We start from the raw sequence: 20,171 nt of genomic DNA, 5'->3' as shown, positions 1-20,171 counted from the left end.
TCATGGGTTCGAACCCTCGGTCAGGCTCTGCACTGACAGTGTGGAGCCTGCTTGGGATTCTCTCTCTCTCTCTCTCTCTCTCTCTCTCAAAATAAATAAATAAACTTGTTTTTAAAAAATAAAAATAATCACTGTGCTAAAGTGGCATGTTTGGGAGCAGTCTGCTCTTGGCCACGATGATATGATACATACATTATATACCTATATTATACTCATATTATGTACATACACACGCACATGTAACAGATATTTATATATTCACGTACACACGTTTTTTCTCCCTCGTGGAAAGGCATTTTCACTATTCTGAGCATCTTCATTTCTCTCTACTATTTCTTGCCTTAAGGGGCTTTGAAGCAGGTGTAAGCTGTGTTGCAAGCATCTTTCTTCTGTCGTCACATAACCCACCACCCTTTCATACATCAGATGTGTCAGTGGTGGAGAAACCTCCATCTTTCTTTACTTAGTAATGGTTTGTGTATCCTTTCCTAGCCTTCTACTTTTGCATTTTCCACGTCCTAATATTTACATCTCTTAGAGTATCATGTTGTCTTTTTTTTTAAATCCTTTCTAGCAATCTTTATTCTTTACTAGACTGTCCTAGTTACATTCAATGTAGTTATTAGCCTTTTCTGGTTTGAATATACTATTTTGTATCCTTTTCGTGATTTCATCGTGTTTAAAGCATTTCTTCTTGGCTTATCGTGATTTGCTATAAATTAACTACTTATCACTTCTCAGAAAATTCAAAGTTTTGAAACCTTTTACCCTGCTGTCTTCAAGAGATTTTTAACTTTGGTAGAGTCAAATTCTCTAGATACTTAAAACCCACAGGTGTTCCTATTATTTCTGAAGTCGTTATTAATTAGATGAATCAATGCTTCACACTTTCTGTTGTGCCTGTACCTCTGTTTTCTCTGAGATTATTTTTCATTGTTTCAAGTAATACTCTTTATACTTCATGTAATGTGGGTCTACTTGTGTCAGATTTTCTCAGTTTTGGATTGTCTATAGTTTTGTTATTTAATATCACTATTAATTTTAAAATACCCATAGGATATATATAGAATTCCTGGTTGACATTTCCTTTTTCAGAACTTTGAATATATAACCAAAGGCTTTTAGCTATTACTGTTTCTTGTGAGAAAACAGCTCTTAGTATTTTTGTTGTTTTTTTAAAGTAATATATATATATTTTTGCTTTAGATTTGAGTATTTTGCTGTCTTTGATATTTATCACTTTAGTATGCTATGCACAAGTATACTTCTTCACATTATCATTGTAATGCATTTGGTAGTTTTCCTGAGTCTTTGGGGTTTTTTTTTATTCAATTTTGAATTCAATTGCATTCCTATTTGATATTTATTATGAACAGCATATATGTTTTAATTTATGAAAACACATAGTTACATTGTTAACATTTTTAATATGAAATTTATTGTCCAGTTGGTTTCCATACAACACCCAGTGCTCATCCCAACAGGTGCCCTCCTCAATGCCCATCACCCACCTTACCCCCTTCTAATCCCCCATCAACCCTCAGTTTGTTCTCAGTTTTTAAGAGTCTCTTATGTTTTGGCTCCCTCCCTCTCTAACCTTTTTTTTTTCCTTCCCCTCCCCCATGGTCTTCTGTTAAGTTTCTCAGGATCCACATAAGAGTGAAAACATAGGGTACCTGTCTTTCTCTGTATGACTTATTTCACTTAGCATAACCCTCTCCAGTTCCATCCACGTTGCTACAAAAGGCCATATTTCATTCTTTCTCGTTGCCAAGTAGTCTTTGAACAGAGAACCATTTCCTAAAACATTGTGCCAGTTGCATCTGATTTCTTGTCCCCTTTTGGGACTATAATTCCGTGTATCAGGGCTCAGCAAGCTTTCTCTTCTGTAGAAGACCAAGCAATAGGTAATTTATGCTGTGCAGGCCTCAGAAAGTGTCCACCACATGTTTTCTTCTAACCCATTAAAAATGTTAAAAAAGTAGGGGCGCCTGGGTGGCTCAGTCGGTTAGGCGTATGACTTCAGCTCAGGTCATGATTTCATGGTTCATGGGTTTGAGCCCCGCATCAGGCTCTGTTCTGACAGCTCAGAGCCTGGAGCCTGGTTCAGATTCTGAGTCTCCCTCTGTCTCTGCCCCACGCCCACTCCTGCTCTATTAAAAAAAATTTTTTTAATGTTAAAAACCATCCTTACCTCAAGGGCTGTACAAACACAGTGCACATGCTGTATTTATTTCTAGGTTTTTCTCTTATTTGTTTCTGAACAAATCTTGTGGTTTTTATGACTTTTATTATTGTGTGAATGCTATGCAGTGTTTATAAAACATACAGATGATAAAAGCTCTCAACCAAGTCAATACAAAGGAAATGTACCTCAGCATAGTAAAGGCCATCTAAGACAAGCCCACAGCTGACATCATCCTGAAAAGCTGAGAGCTTTTCCTCTAAGATCAGGAACAAGAAAGGATGCCACCTTCACCCAGCATAATACTGGAAGCCCAAGCCACAGCAATTTGGAAGAAAGAAACAAACAAAAACTCGAAAGAAAGAAGGAAGGAAGGAAGGAAGGAAGGAAGGAAGGAAGGAAGGAAGGTCATACAAATTGGAAAGGAAGAAGTAAAACTGTCACTATTTGCAACTGTCAAGGTATTGTAGACCTAGAAACCCTAAAGATGCCACCAAAATACTGCTAGAACCAATAAACGGATTCAGTTAAGTTGTAGTATACAAAATCAATACAAAAATCTGTTGTATTTCTATACACTAATAACTATTAGAAAAAGAAATAAAGAAAACAATCCCATTTGCAATTGTATCAAAAAGAATAAAACACCTAGAGGTAAACTTAATCAAAGAAATGAAAGACCTGTACTCTGAAATTACAACATATTGATAGAAGTCAAAGATGACACAAATAAGTAGAAAGATATTCTGTGTGCTTGAATTGGAAGAATTAATATTGTTAAAATTTCTATTCTACCCAAAACAATCTACTGATTCAGTATAATAGCCATCAAAATTCCAATAATAATTTTCATAGAATTAGAACAAACAATCCTAAAATTTGTATTAAACCACAAAAGATCCTGAATAGCCAAAGTGATCATTGGCTTTTAATGGTCCAATATTCATAGCTGTCTTCTTCCTGCATGTATGGCTACATCGTCACTTCTTCTCAGAGAAATCACTTGCTGTGCTGGGCTCCTGATTGTAGTAGATGTTAATACCTTACCCTGATATTACCAGAAGAAAACAATTGGAAAAACAGAAGTAAATAGTTATCCATAGCTGCAAGGAATTCTGAATTCTTTGGAATATTGTCCATTTTGCGATCGATCTCCTTAATCCGTATAATTCGTGAAGCTATGCTTTGGCAAAATTGCTCATTCAGGGAAATTATTTATCAGTAAAAAAGTAAATTTGAAAAATTTGTAACTGCAACAAAGTTTCGTTTGATCAAACTAACTCTTCAGTCTGCTGAAACCCAGATGAATTTTGCTCATGCTCTCGCAGAATTCAGTAAAACTCATACCCCAAAATAAAAGTATTGGTTAAGTTGATGTTAATGTGAACAACAAGATAGTGCACTTCTGGAGAACCTTACATGTTCTGCTGGAATACTGTTACCGAAGTAGCATTCCAGCTGGCATCTTTTTTATTCAACTGTGACTGATTGTCTTCCTCAATCATATTAAAATGTTGAATGCAGATTCAGCACAGTCACCCTAAAGTTCTAGCTTTGGCATTAAAATCCAAAATTGAATCCCACAAATGCCTAAGAGTCATGACCCTCATTCTCCATGAATGAGCAAAAGAGCTTGGGGTGCACAAAAGGGAATGTTGTCCAGATTCTCCTAGACAGTTTCAGGCACAATACTTTTGTGCGTGCATAATTCTTGTGAAAAAAATCGACGGAAAAAACAATTTTTCTTAAAACATATACACGGTGAGATCTTGACTTTTAAATTCTGATGCTGATTCATTTTAAAGGGCCAGTGATCCCTTTGAAAAACAGTGCTTCATGCATCGATCGTCTAAGGTTAAGTATGAAGAAAATTACACACAGGTGTGCATATGTGCACACTCGTGTGTGTGTGTGTGTGTGTGTGTGTGTGTGTGTGTGTTTGGGTGGGACTTGGGATGGAGGTTTTTCTGAAGGAGATGAAGATGGCCTATCCACCTTATTTAAGGTCTGTGATGCCATTTCATCACTGTATAACTGATTATGTCAAAGCCAATAATGAATTGTGCTTAACAAAAGCACACACGTCAGCCGACTGTCGCCTGAAGGCTGACTGTTTTATTTGGCTCTAAGTAGAATAAGCACAGAAATACTTTGGTCTTTGAAGATAGATTGGTATGTTTGCAGAACACTGATTCTTTGGATGTGATTTCTTTTCTAATTAATTTTGTATTGAGGGGTGGCTGACGTGCCCCATGATGTTAACTTCAGGTGTGCTACATCGTGATTCGATATTCGTACATGTTGTGAAATGTTTGCCACAGCCCGTCTAGCAAACACCCATCATCACGCACGGTTACAGAAGTTTGTTTTTCTTGTAATGAGAAATTTTAAGATTGCTCTCTTAGCAATTTTCAAATAGGTAATACAATATTATTAACCACACTTGTCACGCCGGACATGACATTCCCTGGATTTACTCATTTTGTACCTGGAGCTTTGTTCCTTTGACACCTTTCAGCATTTGCCCAACGCCCACGCCCACTTCCAGCAACTGCCGATGTGTTCTCTGTATCTATGAACTTGGTGTTTTGTTTGTATGTTTTACTTTAAAATTTTTTTTAGGTTTCAAATATAAGTGAGTCATACGGTATTTGTCTATCTCTGTTTGACTTATTTCACTTAGCATAATAGCACTCTAAGCGTAACAACATCCATGTTGTTGCAAATGGCAAGATTTCATTCTTTTTTTCCTAAGTTTATTTATTTATATTGAGAGAGAGAGAGAGAGAGAAAGTGCATGTGAGCAGAGAAGGAGCAGAGAGAGAGAGGGAGAGACAGAATCCCAAGCAGAGGTCAGCACAGACCCTGACACAGGGTTTGAACTCACGAACTGTGAGAGCATGATCTGAGCTCAAAGGAAGAGTCAGATGCTGAACCAACTGAGCCACCCAGTTGCCCCAAGATTTCATTCTTTTTATGGCTGAGTAATATTCCATTGTGTGTGTATATGAAGAAATATATATGTTTCACTTATCTATTGATGGACACTTAGGTTGTTTCCATACATTGGCTATTGTAAATAATGCTGCAGTAACGTGGGGGTGCAGATATCTTAAAATTTTAGTGTTTGTTTTCTTCACGTTAAAAACCCAGAAGTAGAATTGGGTCACATGGTAGTTCTATTTTTTAATTTTTTTGAGGAACCTCCATACTGGTTTCCACAGTGGCTGCACCAGTTTGCATCCCCACCAACAATGCAAAAGAGATCCTCTTTCTCCGCATCCTCGCCAATATCCGTTGTTGCCTGTTAATGTTAGCCATTCTGACAGGTGTGAGGTGATAACTCACTGCAGTCTTGATTTGCGTTTCCCTGATGATTATGATGTTGAGCATCTTTTCACGTGCTGATTGGCCATCTGTATGTCTTCTTTGGGAAAAAATGTCTATTGAGGTCCTCTGCCCATTTTTAATCAGATTTTTTTTTTGGCTACTGAGTTTTGTGAGTTCCTTATATATTTTGGATATTAATCCTTTATCGGATATATGATTTGCAAGTACTTTCTCCCATTCAGTAGGGTTCTTTCTCTGTGCAGGAGTATTTTGATTTGAAATAGTCCCACTTATTTTTGCCTTGCTGCCTTTGCTTGGGTGCTATCTCTGAAAACGACAATTACAATAGTTCAATAGGACGGTGTCTCAAAATTCCTTTAATAATTTGTCTTACTGTGTAAAGTAAATAACAGTATATTGATTGATAATACAATAATTTTGATTGATATAACTAATAGATATTGTTTGGTAAACACTGAAATTAGTTTTCCTCCTACTGGAAATAACAGAGAAGGGGTATACTATCTTCTGAAACTTAAAATAACTTTAGAAATGAAATAGTCCATTTTTTTGTAGTTGTGATCATTTGCTCTCTTTCTTTTTGATTGAGCAAGACGGTATCCAAACCAACCAGGACTGTGAGCACGGTGTGTGTTGAGGGTCAGCCCCAGTGTTACCAAACGTGCAGGTAATAAGTGAGAAGACAGTGGAACGGGATGGAAGTTATTACAGGTGCGTTACATCAACAAACCTGAACGCAGAAGCACAGACGGTGCCCGCCACCTCTCCCCCTCTCCACACCAAATTTCGTGGCTTTGGGGTGGTTGAAATGAGGTGATATATGAGGATAGAAAACTGATTTTCAGGCTTTTATACCTACTCACATAAAGAAAACCTGCTCCTTTAAGGAAGAAAGCCTATAGATAAGCTTGTAAGGAAGAAAGAAAAAGTCACATAAATTTGTGTGGAGGTGACTGCAGCTGTTGTTTTGAGGGCCACCCTGTCCCTCATTTCATTGTGTGCACAACAGGCATGTGTGTATATTTACGGAAGTGGGTTCCTATCCCATATTTGAGAGTAATTTCACTTTCAAATTATAACTGCTTTATTCTTTTTTGCCACACTGTTCTTTGGCCCTGTTTTCTTCTCCATCCACCTGACCGTAACAAGCTGGTGGGCATTTTTAACAACTTCTGCCTTGATCCCACCATATGACACGTGTGCACACGCACAGTTTCTCTTTACATTTGGTGCTATTTCTTTAGCCAAAAAGGCGATTATATTATATTTAGTTACTTTCTCCTTGCTTTTCTCACTTAACATCATGAAAAACCCTGGACAAGTATTAGAAAGTTGGCTTATGTTTGTAGTATGTCGAACCATTACCTAGATCTCTCAAGTCTCTCCACATATTTTTCTTACATTTGGCCCATTTGCCTCTCTGGGATACATTCGACGTAATTTTCTCACTTACCTTCAGGTTCATTAATTTGCATCTTGTAGTTTTATGTTTTCAGTCTGTATTAAAAAGAAACCTTTTTCATTTATAAAAGTATTCTCATTCTTTTTCCAAAATGTGTTTTTTCACGATGTCTTCTCCTTTATGATAATTTTTAAAAATTCCCTTTTTAGTTGTTTAAATGTATTTATTTTATAGTTTCATGAATGATGCTTTCTGTGAAGATCTTAGCTGTAGCTGTTCTACCTGTTGTATCTTCTTTTCCTCTCTTATGGTGGCTTGTTTCTTTGTGTGTTTAATGATTTTTATTTATACGATAATTTTAAGCATGAATTATTTTTCCACCTGATGAGATTTTCACAAGGAATATTGGCTACAGTTTCCCCACAGAAATTTTGAATTTGTTTCTTGTAGGTACTCTGTGGCCATTACTCCCCTGCACCGACTTAAAAGAAACATCAATGTCAATATTTTAAAAATTGTGTCTTAGTTTAGGACATCCCTGTCCCGCTCAGGTTGGGTAAATGTGGACTTCACATCAATGGGAGAAGGAATTTTCCACTTTTCCTCCTCAGATCCACTGTGCAAGTGTCCATCTTAGTTTGGACACCTCCAGAACCTGGAAGTGAGACCTCAAGTTCAAGTAGTCAGTTTGGGAGAAGATGCCCAGAAAATCAGCAGGATGGGGCAAGAGAGCAGGTCAGTGAGGTCCGGGTCACCAAGAGTTTCACCTCTGTGGGTGACTGGTGCTCAGTCCTGTGGGGGACTCTCGGGGCACGTGTGGTACCCTCAGGCAGGTGAGTGAGAAGGCAGACGCGTCTGTCTGCCAACTCCCCATTTACCACGGGTTGGGTCTTCTCTGAGGCCTTTCCAGCACCCCCAGGACGTAGAGCTGACGGCCTGCATGGTGGCTTCTGGGGACGTGGCTGGAGGGCAGACTTACAGGTGCCGGTTGTGTACAGACCTGTGCCCAGGAGATACGGATGGTTCCTCGGGAAGATCATCTGTCTGGGTGGGTCGAGTGATCTGTCTTCCTTCCACTGGACTTGTGAAAAGTTATTGGAGGATCTGGTCTCCTATCCCCATGTGGTTTTCAACCCTCACCTAATCCCTCAGCCAAACAAGATTCAACTCCGCTTCAGGGCTGCTACGTTATCTGCTCAGCTGCTCATTCAGCTTTTGCTTTGCATCCGGCGCTTGAAGATTTCTTTCTTTCTTGTACTTGAGGACACAGGTCTAAAAACATATATATGGGGAAGCAATTATACTTTATCTAATACATGCAGGTGCTCGTAGTGAGAGTGTTTGCAACCAGTCTAGGTCCACATTGTTCCAGAACTGGAAGTCCCTCATCCTTTTGAATAGCTACTTAAGATCTTGCAGTAGAAAATGTGTTTAATCGTTCACCTGACACTGGGCTTTTACTTTTCTTCCCATCCCACCCCTGTAACTGCAAACATAGCGCCAAGTAACATGTCTCTGCATGCGACTTTTAGAATAATGTTTTTCTCTTTGGGATAGCATCCCTGGAATAGTATTGCTTTGTCACAAGTTATTTACATTTTCAAATTTTGATGGAATATTACTTTACTGAATTTAAAAAAAGGCTTTAATAATTTGTATTTGCCCTACTGATACATGCTGAAGGAATTATTACCTCGCCACATGGATATCAGTAAATGCGCAGTGTAGACACTACGTGTAGATGTGTGTGCATATGCGTGTGCGTATCTGAGCAGTAACGTAAACATTTTAGTTCTTCAGGTCTTCGATGGAGGAGGTAATTTATTTCATCCATCTTTGGTACAGAAAAGAATTATAAAAATAATAAAATGAAAAGGAAAGCACATGAAGAGTACAATAAATCTGAAACCGGTGTCTGGCAAACCAGGAAAGTTGAGATTAAATGCACCATCATTTAGATTCAGAGAAGAGGAGACAAATCCTCGCAAATAAAACTAACTCCGTGCACACGGTCATTCAGGTGCTGGGCACAAATCCTCAGGGAGACATAACCTGGGGTCACAGCTGCCTGGAGATATCACTAAGGAAATTAGGACATGCTCGTGAAACCAGATGAAAAAACTGCTTCCTCGGAATGTGATAATGCTGCCTCTTGAAACATATAGCGTCGGAGTCATCTTGGAGATGCTTGAGTTCACACATATCAGGCACTGGTGACTGAACAGGCTCCTTCCAAAATCAGCCTGGTTTATCCCTGTTAAGATGAGTTTCTATTTCTGACATATACCAAGTGACAAATGTCTCCCAAGCTGTGTTATATGGCTGCTGCTTGCGAACTTTCTGCAAGAACCGAGAATGAGTTGTTTTAGACAAAAATGACCAACCCTGGTGACTGTCTGATTTCATTACATTAAACCACTTTTCCTTTCTTTTTTTTAAAGAGTAAAAATGAGGTAATATTCTGTTTGAATAAACTACAACTACATTGCAATATTATTAATCAGATATCGTCAATTGAGAATTTTTATTTTAAGCAGAGACTGCATTGAGTTTTTTGACTTCATAGTATTCATGGAGAAAAATTGGTTGAATATATAATTAATGTGAAGGTGTATAGAGGGAATATTTATGAAGAGTGGAACAAATAATTTTCATGCACTCCAAAACCACACTGTACATAAATCATTGATATATTAATACAAAACTCCTTTTAAATATTTTAAACACACACCAATAGCATTAATAACATAGTAGTCTTTTTTCTATCTTCTATAGATGCTTTAAAGTTGAAAAACGATCTTTTAAAAATGCAGATATTTGCTCTGTGGAAAGGAATTTCCATTAAGTATTCTAATTAAGAAAATTTTAAGTATGTGAGTTTGAGAAGTGAATTCTGGCTTGCATGAGAATGTTGCACTTATATCCAAGCAGGATGTTTGTAAAATCAGAATTTCTTGTGAGTCGGAATACTTATCACGCTTTCTAGTAGAGTTTAATTTCTCTGATTTTTGCCTTTAGAGGAGGAGAAGAGTGCCATTGATTTCTATAAACTGGTAGCAATTGCCCTCTACAGACTTCCCTTAGCCCTCAAGGGAAGTCAAGGTCCAAGTAAAAATTCAACCTTCCATATAGAAATTTCCAGAAATTAATACTGCAACACATAAGCTCTTTGTCCACTATACTTTCTAGCAATTATTTCATTACAATGCTCAAAACGTGTTTCGTGTACTCTCCTAGCCTATAGTTGTGCACATATAATCTTGGGAAGGAGACATTATCTCTCCAATGGTTTAGTGTCCTCACTCCATCCACTGTATCAGCGCGGGACTTTCACATGCTACGAGTGATATGTGTTGACTGCAGTTTTACCTGTAGTAATGTCAGGAGGTTGGCTATGTCACAGCAATGTTGTAACAGCAGCAATAATGGGTGTTGAGTGCTTGCTGTATACCAAGGTGTGCTTTACGCGTCTCCTCTCTTGTAATCTTCTCAGCAACACTATTGGGTAGAAGTGACGATTGCAATCTTCTCCCAATTTTACAGCTGAAAAACTTGGGGTTGAGTTTACATAATTGATTTAAAACCATATCACTTCTAAATATTGATGCCAAAATTTCATTATAGGTTTCTGAATCCTCGCCTAGATTCTTATTATTATTTCCTTTGAAAGGGTGTGAGCAGGGGAGAGGAGAAAAGGGAATGAGGGAATCTTAAGCAGGCTCTACACCCAGCATGGAGCCTGACACGGGGCTCGATCCCACAACCCTGGTATCACAGCCTGAGCTGAAATCTAGAGTCAGATGCTCAACCGACTGAGCCACGCAGGTGCGCCTCCTCGCCCAGGTTCTTAACCATCATTTAACGATAAAACTTCTCTTCTTCATCATCTTTAAGCCCCTCTTGCAATTCCAGGGTCAAGGGGATATTAAAAAATTAAGTCAGACTTTAATATATGTTAAGAAGGAATAGCATTGACTGAACAATCTGACCTGATTTAAATATAAAAGCCAAAGCCAGATTGTGTTTAATCAATCCTTTATTATCTATTCCTACTATGTAATGGGTATTGGTATGCACAATACGTCAGAGGAATATCATAGTTATATATTAAATACGTAATACGTAATAAGTGCCTGTTTTTCTATTAAACTCTTGGGAAACGGTGATTAACACGCACCAGTAGGATCCCTATGTTTCTAGAGGTCACCGAAACCTATCAAATAGTTATAAGTAAGTATAGAATCAAAACTCCGGCAAGTGCAATGGTCACTAACTGTTGTGACGGAGACCTTGACGGGGCTCTTTGGCAACGTGGCGTACGGGAAGAGGGACTTCTCTCTGGGGACAGACACCTGAGCTGACATCTGAAGATGAATAGAACCTAGCAAGTGAAGAGGAAGCAGGAGGTACGTTTTGCATGCGGAGGCCAGAGAGTGTCAGACTCTGCTCGGTGAGGAGTAGCTGGTGCACAGGGCTCGTTCTGGCGCAGCAGGTGCACAGGGCTCGTTCTGGGGCAGTGAAGCTTTGTTGAGGAAACATAGAGCCTGAGGCAGAGTGGGGAGGACAGTCAACACTCAGAAAAGCCATTTACTCATTACCGCTAACTTTGTAGCACATTTCCATCTTCACTACTGTCCTCTCATTTCTGTCTCATATTTTCCACGTGAGGCAGACACAAAGGAATACCAGAGTGAACCCGTTTACTAGTCAGAATTTCAAGTCATTACCTGAATCCTACAGCCAATAAGGCAGAATTGAATTCCAGGCCTGGGCATTTGCTCTGAGCTCGAGGTAAGAATGAGTTTGACTGCATAGTTTGAATTTTTTCCCTTGAACATAAACAATAATAGTTGGGTCTAAAACACACAACAGTGACATAGTTTCATTTTTAGTTTTGAACTGACAAATAAGATTTCTCATCTTAGTATTTTTGGCTGGTATTTCTACGTTTTTGTTTGTTTGTTATTTTGAGAGAGACAGACACAGTGAAAGTGAAGGAAAGGCAGAGAGAGAGGGGGAGAGAGAGAATTCCGAGCAGGCTCCAAACGGCCAGCGTGGAGTCCAATGCAGAGCCCAGTCCCACAAATCGTGAGATCATGACCTGAGCCGAAGTCAGAGGCTTAACCACCTGAGCTACGCAGGCGCCCCACGGAGAAGTTCATTTCATATCGCCTAGCATGGGGATCACTTCCATATGTCTTTTCTAGAGGAACCCTTCACTTCATGCCAGGAAGTTGTGTCAAACTTCACTGTAAGTTCACAGGGACTCAGAGACACATGCGCACACATGCCTGAGACGGAGTCACATGGTCTCTAAAAGCAAATGCCCAGAATGAAACGCACACCATTACAATCACAATGTACGTATGGCTTTGCTATTTTAGGAAAATTTCAAGCTTACGTTTCTAAATCCTTGTGGTATAGTTGTTGTTTCTACAAGCTAGTTTTTACTACCTATTTTGAAGACTACATTAAAAAAAACAGTAAAATGTATGTGTTCACAAGTCTCTAGCTTAATAATGAATTTTTTTTTTCTTAGAATGGGCATTGTAAACATTTTGCTCAACTTTAATTTTGAATAATGTTTTATATATAAATACTATCTTATATATATAATATTTTATGTGGACTAATTTTGTATAATCATAAAATATTAAGTAATACATACATAAGTTATATACATATATAAATATTTATTCATGCTAATATTTTGACCACTTATGTGGTTTGCTGTTCTCTATATTGTGATGTGTACCTCAGTCCTATAATTACTTTATATGTTTAGCCTTTACATATAATCTCAACAGCATGCATTTATATAGTCATCAATAGCATATTCTCTTATATTTGTCATATTATTCTCAAGGGTTTTTTTTTTTATTTTCTGATCAAATAGGCATTTTTGATCCTTTGTGTTAAACACACATGACTTGAATGTAAGATTCGTTGACATTATGTCAGTGAGGTTTTCAGGAACCTGCAATAATGGGGAATTCTTCTCAATTCTCCATTATTGAACTCCTTGTTATCTAGCTAGTATGTCTATCTTTTGTGCTCTTGGAATGTCAAAGTAGCACGTGTCATAATGAACAATACAGGAAACATTCCAAGTCAGGACTCACTTACAATATTTTTCACATACGACATAGACACTGCAGAATGGCACTTTAAAAGTTCTAGTGAGGCTGTTATGTTTTTCAGTGAGACTGTGCTCTAAAAATAGTACACAATAGGAAAACCAACACATTTAGAGTCACAATATATGTTGCTAAGTTACAAAAATCCAGGGAAAGATAAATGTTATGATCCCATGTTCACACCTGAGGGAAAAATACATTTGTGAGGCATAGGGAGGTCCAAGCAAATTTTATCTTTCACTGTAAACAGATGTTTGTGTTTATTAATCAATATTTATTGAGTGCTTACTATGTATCAGGTATTGTCCTACATACTGATGGTAGAGCAGAGGTCAAATGAAGGACTGCCTTTGCTTCATGAAGGAAACTGACAATATAAAATATTCACTACTTGTGGGTAAGTGGATGATGAAATATCAGTTTTCATTAAGCTCAGGCACTTAATGGAGAAGCATCTGAGAGTGTGCTCGTCACGGCATATCCTAAGTCCTGGAGGCCGTCTGTGTATTCGGGGCATGGAAAGAAATTTAGTGCAGCTAAGCGTATTAAGCTTATACTCAGTGCATGAGCCACTACAAGAACTGATAGGCCCAAACAAGGAATTTATTTCTTTTTCTGGGAACAATCCGAAGCTATGAGAGAATTGAGTAGAAAAAAATACCTCCGATAATTCCTTTGAGAAAAGGTGAGATCCAGATCACGGAAAATGTGGGGAGGCATAGTGTGAGAATATCACAGTTGGCAAGAAGGAGTGGGGGATGGTTTCTGGTTAGAGGAAACAAAAAGTCTGCAGAATACACAAGAATTTAGGGCTTAGGGTAGACAAAATGCGCTGACAACTGTGATCTGCATAGACGAGTGAGCAGGAGGATTCAGGAGCAATTTCTGGGTTTCTGGTCGACGAAGGTGCATGGGGTCCTGCCAGCAGAAAACCATAGAAACAACATTTAGCAATGTGGAGATGGAAGATAATGTCGTACTGGTCCAGGGTGTGTAGCTGTCTACATAAATACGGGGCCTGGAAGCGACCACAACCAGGTGACTGCAGGACGGAGGCCAGAGCGAATAGAAGACAGGAAATTGAAGAAGGTCTGAGGACCCACACAGTTCGGACACAGTTCAGGAAGGAGAGCTGCACAAAGAGAGGTACAAGTGGTAGAACCAGAGAGGGAAACCTCAGAAGCCATGCGGTTTTAGTTTTAAAAAGAAAAAGCACTTGAATAAGGAATGATATAAAAGACATTCATGAGATTATAAAAATAGTTTCGGGATGACAGGGGCATTTTGTTAATTAAGCACAGAGGATTAGAATAGAGAAATGCAGGGGCACCACTGTATTTTTCTTATTGTTTCTAGTCAGTTCCAGAATATCTCATTCCATGTCAAATGGCCCCTTTTTAAGATGACTATTAAAAATTAGAGCAAGCCCAGAAGATGGAAGAAAATCTGAAAATCATACACAGATGAAACACATAGGAAGAGTTAGGCTGCAGGATAGATGTATTGTAAAAAATACAGGTGATGTTTTCAAATGTTAGGAGAGCCGTGCTATGGAAGAAAAGTTAGATTTATTCCATGCAACCACAAGCAATTTAACCAGCACCCAAAAATTGTTATCATAGGGATGTGTCTTGTGACTCATACAAAGGAAGAACATTTTTTACATTTAGCATACTTTGGGTATGCTAGTAATTTAAATATTACGTCAGGATGAATAATATGATTGCCAAACAAAATGAACTTTAAGCAGGGACTTTTTCTCCTTGCTACAACAAGGCATTGGGTTGAGAGAACAGTCCAGCTTTCTTGACTAAAAGTTAACACGCTATTGCACTTTGAACTATGATCCAGTAGGAATGTCCTTAGACGTTGCCACAAAATTTCAATAACGACGATCATAGTGCGATTGTTTTCCATAATGTTAGTTGTCAGGATACGGTGTTATTGCAAAATGGCAAAATCAAACGTCCGTATAATTTTGGTTGTCCAGAGCTATTTTGTTTTTTTAGAAGATTGCCAGACAAAGCATTGTCGGAACGTGTGCCTCTTCCTGAGAAAGGGTTCCCAGCTGGGCTGGTGGCTGTTTCTCGCTCAGAACAGAGGCTGAGGCTCCAAACCCAGTGGCTGGAGCAGAGGCATCTTAATTTGAAGGAGGGATGGCTCCCTTCCTGGCCGGTCCTGTCACATGTCTTTAGTCAGTCCCTTTGGGAAGCTCCTCCTGGAGTCTATTACCTCCATCCTGAGGATTCTGTAATCCATTCCGATTCCGAGGTAAACCCGTCCCTGCTTGTGCTGAACAGGACGTGATCTCTGCACCTAACAGACCCTCCACGTTGCAGTCGGTGGCGTCCAGAAACAAGCGGTCCATCAGCTCTTCTCTAAACACACTCCCTTTGATCACTAAACATCAGCTTATCAGATTTCTGACCCAGAGATTTCTGATGTGTTTATTGAAATGCAAGCTATCCGGTGATGAAGCTGTGACCAGAAGAACATCCTCACAGTATGAAAACAATGAAGTTTGTTTACAAAAAGGCCTGGTCTTTAATAATGGTATTTACTGCCTTTATCTTGTTATAAATATAGAACAGTCCTAGAATATTTGAAAAGGCTCTAAAATCCAGTGTGGGTGCGGCAGCCGGGTCCCATGTGGCATGTGTTTTTCTTAATTCCAAAAAGACAGACTAATTCCCACCACCAGTGCAAGAGGGTTCTCGTTTCTCCACATCCTCTCCAGCATCTATAGTTTCCTGATTTGTTCATTTTGGCCACTCTGACTGGCGTGAGGTGATATCTGAGTGTGGTTTTGATTTGTATTTCCCTGATGAGGAGCGACGTTAAGCATCTTTTCATGTGCCTGTTGGCCATCTGGATGTTTTCTTTAGAGAAGTGTCTATTCATGTTTTCTGCCCATTTCTTCACTGGATTATTTGTTTTTTGGGTGTGGAGTTTGGTGAGTTCTTTATAGATTTTGGATACTAGCCCTTTATCCGATATGTCATTTGCAAATATCTTTTCCCATTCCGTTGGTTGCCTTTTAGTTTTGTTGATCGTTTCCTTTGCTGTGCAGAAGCTTTTTATCTTCACGAGGGTCCAATAGTTCATTTTTGCTTTTAATTCCCTTGCCTTTGGGGATGTGTCAAGTAAGAAATTGTTGCAGCTGAGGTCAGAGAGGTTTTTTCCTGCTTTCTCCTCTAGGGTTGTGATGGTTTCCTGTCTCACATTCAGGTCCTTTATCCATTTTGAGTTTATTTTTGTGAATGGTGTAAGAAAGTGGTCTAGTTTCATTCTTCTGCATGTTGCTGTCCAGTTCTCCCAGCACCATTTGTTAAAGAGACTATCTTTTTTCCAGTGGATATTCTTTCCTGCTTTGTCAAAGATGAGTTGGCCATAGTTTTATGGGTCCAATTCTGGAGTCTCTATTCTATTCCGTTGGTCTATGTGTCTGTTTTTGTGCCAATGTATTGGCAGCTTTGTCTTGATGATTACAGCTTTGTAGTACAGCCTAAAGTCTGGGATTTCAATGCCTCCCGCTTTGGTCTTCTTCTTCAATATTACTTTGGCTATTCGGGGCCTTTTGTGGTTCCACATAAATTTTAGGATTGCTTGTTCTAGCTTTGAGAAGAATGCTGGTGCAATTTTGATTGGAATTGCATTGAATGTGTAGATTGCTTTGGGTAGTACTGACATTTTAACAATATTTATTCTTCCAATCCATGAGCACGGAATGTTTTTCCATTTCTTTGTATCTTCAATTTCCTTCATAAGCTTTCTATAGTTTCCAGCATACAGATCTTTTACATCTTTGGGTAGGTTTATTCCTAGGTATTTTGTGGTTCTTGGTGCAATTGTGAATGGGATCAGTTTCTTTCTCTTTCTGTTGTTTCATTATTAGTGTATAAAAATGCAACTGATTTCTGAATATTAATTTTGTATCCTGCGACTTGGCTGAATTCATGTATCAGTTCTAGCAGACTTTTGGTGGAGTCTGTCGGGTTTTCCATGTATAATATCATGTCATCTGCAAAAAGTGAAAGCTTGACTTCATCTTTACCAATTTGGATGCCTTTGATTTCCTTGTGTTTGACTGATGATGCTAGAACTTCCAACACTATGTTAAACGACAGCGGTGAGAGTGGACATCCCTGTTGTGTTCCTGATCTCAGGGCGAAAGCTCTCAGTTTTTCCCCATTGAGGATGATATTAGCTGTGGGCTTTTCATAAATGGCTTTTAAGATGTTCAAGTATGTTCCTTCTGTCCCGACTTTCTTAAGGGTTTTTATTAAGAAAGGCTGCTGAATTTTGTCAAATGCTTTTTCTGCATCGATTGACAGGATCATATGGTTCTTATCTTTTCTTTTATAATGTGATGTATCACGTTGATTGATTTGCGAATGTTGAACCAGCCCTGCATCCCAGGAATGAATCCCACTTGATCATGGTGAATAATTCTTTTTATATGCTGTTGAATTCAATTTGTTAGTATCTTATTGAGATTTTTTTTCATCCATATTCATCAAGGATATTGGCCTGTAGTAGCCGCTCTGGAAAACAGTATGGAGGTTCCTCAGAAAATTAAAAATAGACCTACCCTATGACCCAGCAGTAGCACTGCTAGGAATTTACCCAAGTGATCCAGGAGTGCTGATGCATAGGGGCACTTGCACCCCAATGTTTATAGCAGCACTTTCAACAATAGCCAAATTATGGAAAGAGCCTAAATGACCATCAACTGATGAATGGATAAAGAAGATGAGGTTTACATATACAATGGAATAGTGCTTGGCAATGAGAAAGAGTAAAATCTGGCCATTTGTAGCAATGTGGATGGAACTGGAGAGTGTGATGCTAAGTGAAATAAGTCAGGCAGAGAGCAACAGATACCATATGTTTTCACTCTTATGTGGATCCTGAGAAATTTAACAGAAGATCATGGGGGAAGGGAAGGGGGAAAAAGTTACAGAGAGGGAAGGAGGCAAGCCATAAGAGACTCTTAAATACTGAAAACTAACTGTGGGTTGATGGGGGGTGGGGGAGAGGGGAAAATAGGTGATGAGTATTGAGCAGGCACCTGTTGGGATCAGCACTGAGTGTTGTATGGAAACCAATTTGACAATAAATTATATATATATATATATATAAATTTTAAAAAAAGATTAATTGCATAAACCAGGGATGGCTGTGCTCAAAAAGGTAAGTTATCTTATACTAGCTGTTCTGTCAGTAGTTGTCCACCCTACCTCTGTTGATATTTAAGTCTCGGTATTTCTCCTTTTTCGTGAAAATTAACTTCTGTGTCACAATATGTACTGTCCCTTTTAGATAGAAACTCAACGCCAAAATTAGGAAAAAGATATTGTAACTTGGTAGAGAATTACTTATTTCCACAGTGTCACCAGCAATGTTGCCTTGTCAGTATTATGATGAGAAAAATTCTGCAGGGAATACTCTTATTATGCTATAAATTTCAATGTTATTTCCGAATGAATAATTTGATTTCCAAACAAAGCTTCAAGCAATGACTTTTTCTTTGGATGGAATAAAGCTTTGGGTCAGGGAAAAGCTCTTTGACTTTCTTGATTAAAGGTTAGCAAATTACTTGCAGCCTTGAAATATGATATCCACTGAATGTCCTTAGAGGTTGTCGCACGAAATTAACAACAAAAAAGTGACAGTGTGCTTCTTGCTGATAGTGCCAGTGACTTGATTCCATTTCAGCCGAGTGAGACTTTCTTATCTCTTGGGGCGATGATATGCTTCCGTTTATACTGCAGATGCTCAAAAGCTGACTCCCTTCATGTTTCCGAGGGAGAGTCGGGACTTACCTGACTGAAAAATCACAGAAATACTGCTTCTTCCAAGAGTGGTTTTGGCCATTCTCTGCTGAACTGGAAGAACTAACCCAAGGGAGAAAATTCTGTCAAGAGACTAATGTCTTCTTGGAAATGAACAAAAAGCCTGGATCATTGAGTCCCCACCACATCTACCTGTGTGACCAGTTTGACGATGGTTGTATGATTTGGTGGCAATGTTCTAGAAAATGTCGTGAAAATAAACACCACGGAGGTCTTGATTATATAATCTATGGTTTCACGTGAAGGAAATTAATCCCTTTTTGTCAAATCATTTGGAATATTACTGACCAATGATTGCATTACCAATATAGTGACCACCGATATGGAAGCTGGAAGAGGGGCCACTGTGGTCTCTGGCCTTTTTAGTTGACTTTGTTTGTGTCAGTAAATATATTTGTGAAACAACAAATTTTAAAACCTAAATGCTACTATTACTACCAACCATGGTGATAAGAATTATAGTAAAGGAAATCCTGCTTTATATACGTAGACCATTTCCAAGTCACTTTTGCATTCTTACCCCCACCTGATCCTCGTGGTAGCTCTGTGACACAGGACAGGGTGCCTATTTTGCGTACGATGAAGCCGAGGTCTGGTGAGATATGACAAAGTTCTGGGGGCAAGTAAGTGGGAGACAGACCAAACCTATAAGTTTGAAGGCTGTATCCCTATCTGCCCTTTTGTGATTTGCAACAAGGCAAAGACTATACTACAGTAGGTCATAAAAATGCTGATGCTCCAAGATCATCCCTCCGTTCTCGCGACACCTCAGAATGGCCGACTCTCACCGTTGGGAGTGTGTCGTGACAAGCCAATGACGGAGGGCAGAATACACAGTGAGGACCAGAGACGTGCGGTGCTTATTGAGCCGTAACTTAGGGCCATACAGCATGTAGGTGAAGTACATACAACGGGAGGTGCATGTGTAGAAATACCATTGTTTTTCGGAGGAAATTCCAGCTCCTCCAGCAGCCAGACCATCAGAGATGAGTCCAAGAGAGGAAATGGCAGAAATTCACCTTCGAGTTATGTTTGTGTTTCAGATGAGACTCCCATACAGTGTGGCCTGCAGGTCGGTAGGCAAGTCAGCGTGACTCAAACAGTATGTCATATGTTCTGCCATGTCCGTTCCTTCCTGAGGCTCTCTGCTGGCAGCCAGTGGCTACGGGAGGAAGCCCAAGCTTCTGTCCAGGTGCAGGAGACACCCATGAATGCCAGTGAATGCAATTCCCCCTTGGAGT

The sequence above is a fragment of the Lynx canadensis genome, chromosome D2, assembly GCF_007474595.2.
Source record: "Lynx canadensis isolate LIC74 chromosome D2, mLynCan4.pri.v2, whole genome shotgun sequence".
Taxonomy (NCBI): domain Eukaryota; kingdom Metazoa; phylum Chordata; class Mammalia; order Carnivora; family Felidae; genus Lynx; species Lynx canadensis.
Note: the sequence above shows the minus strand (reverse complement) of the source record.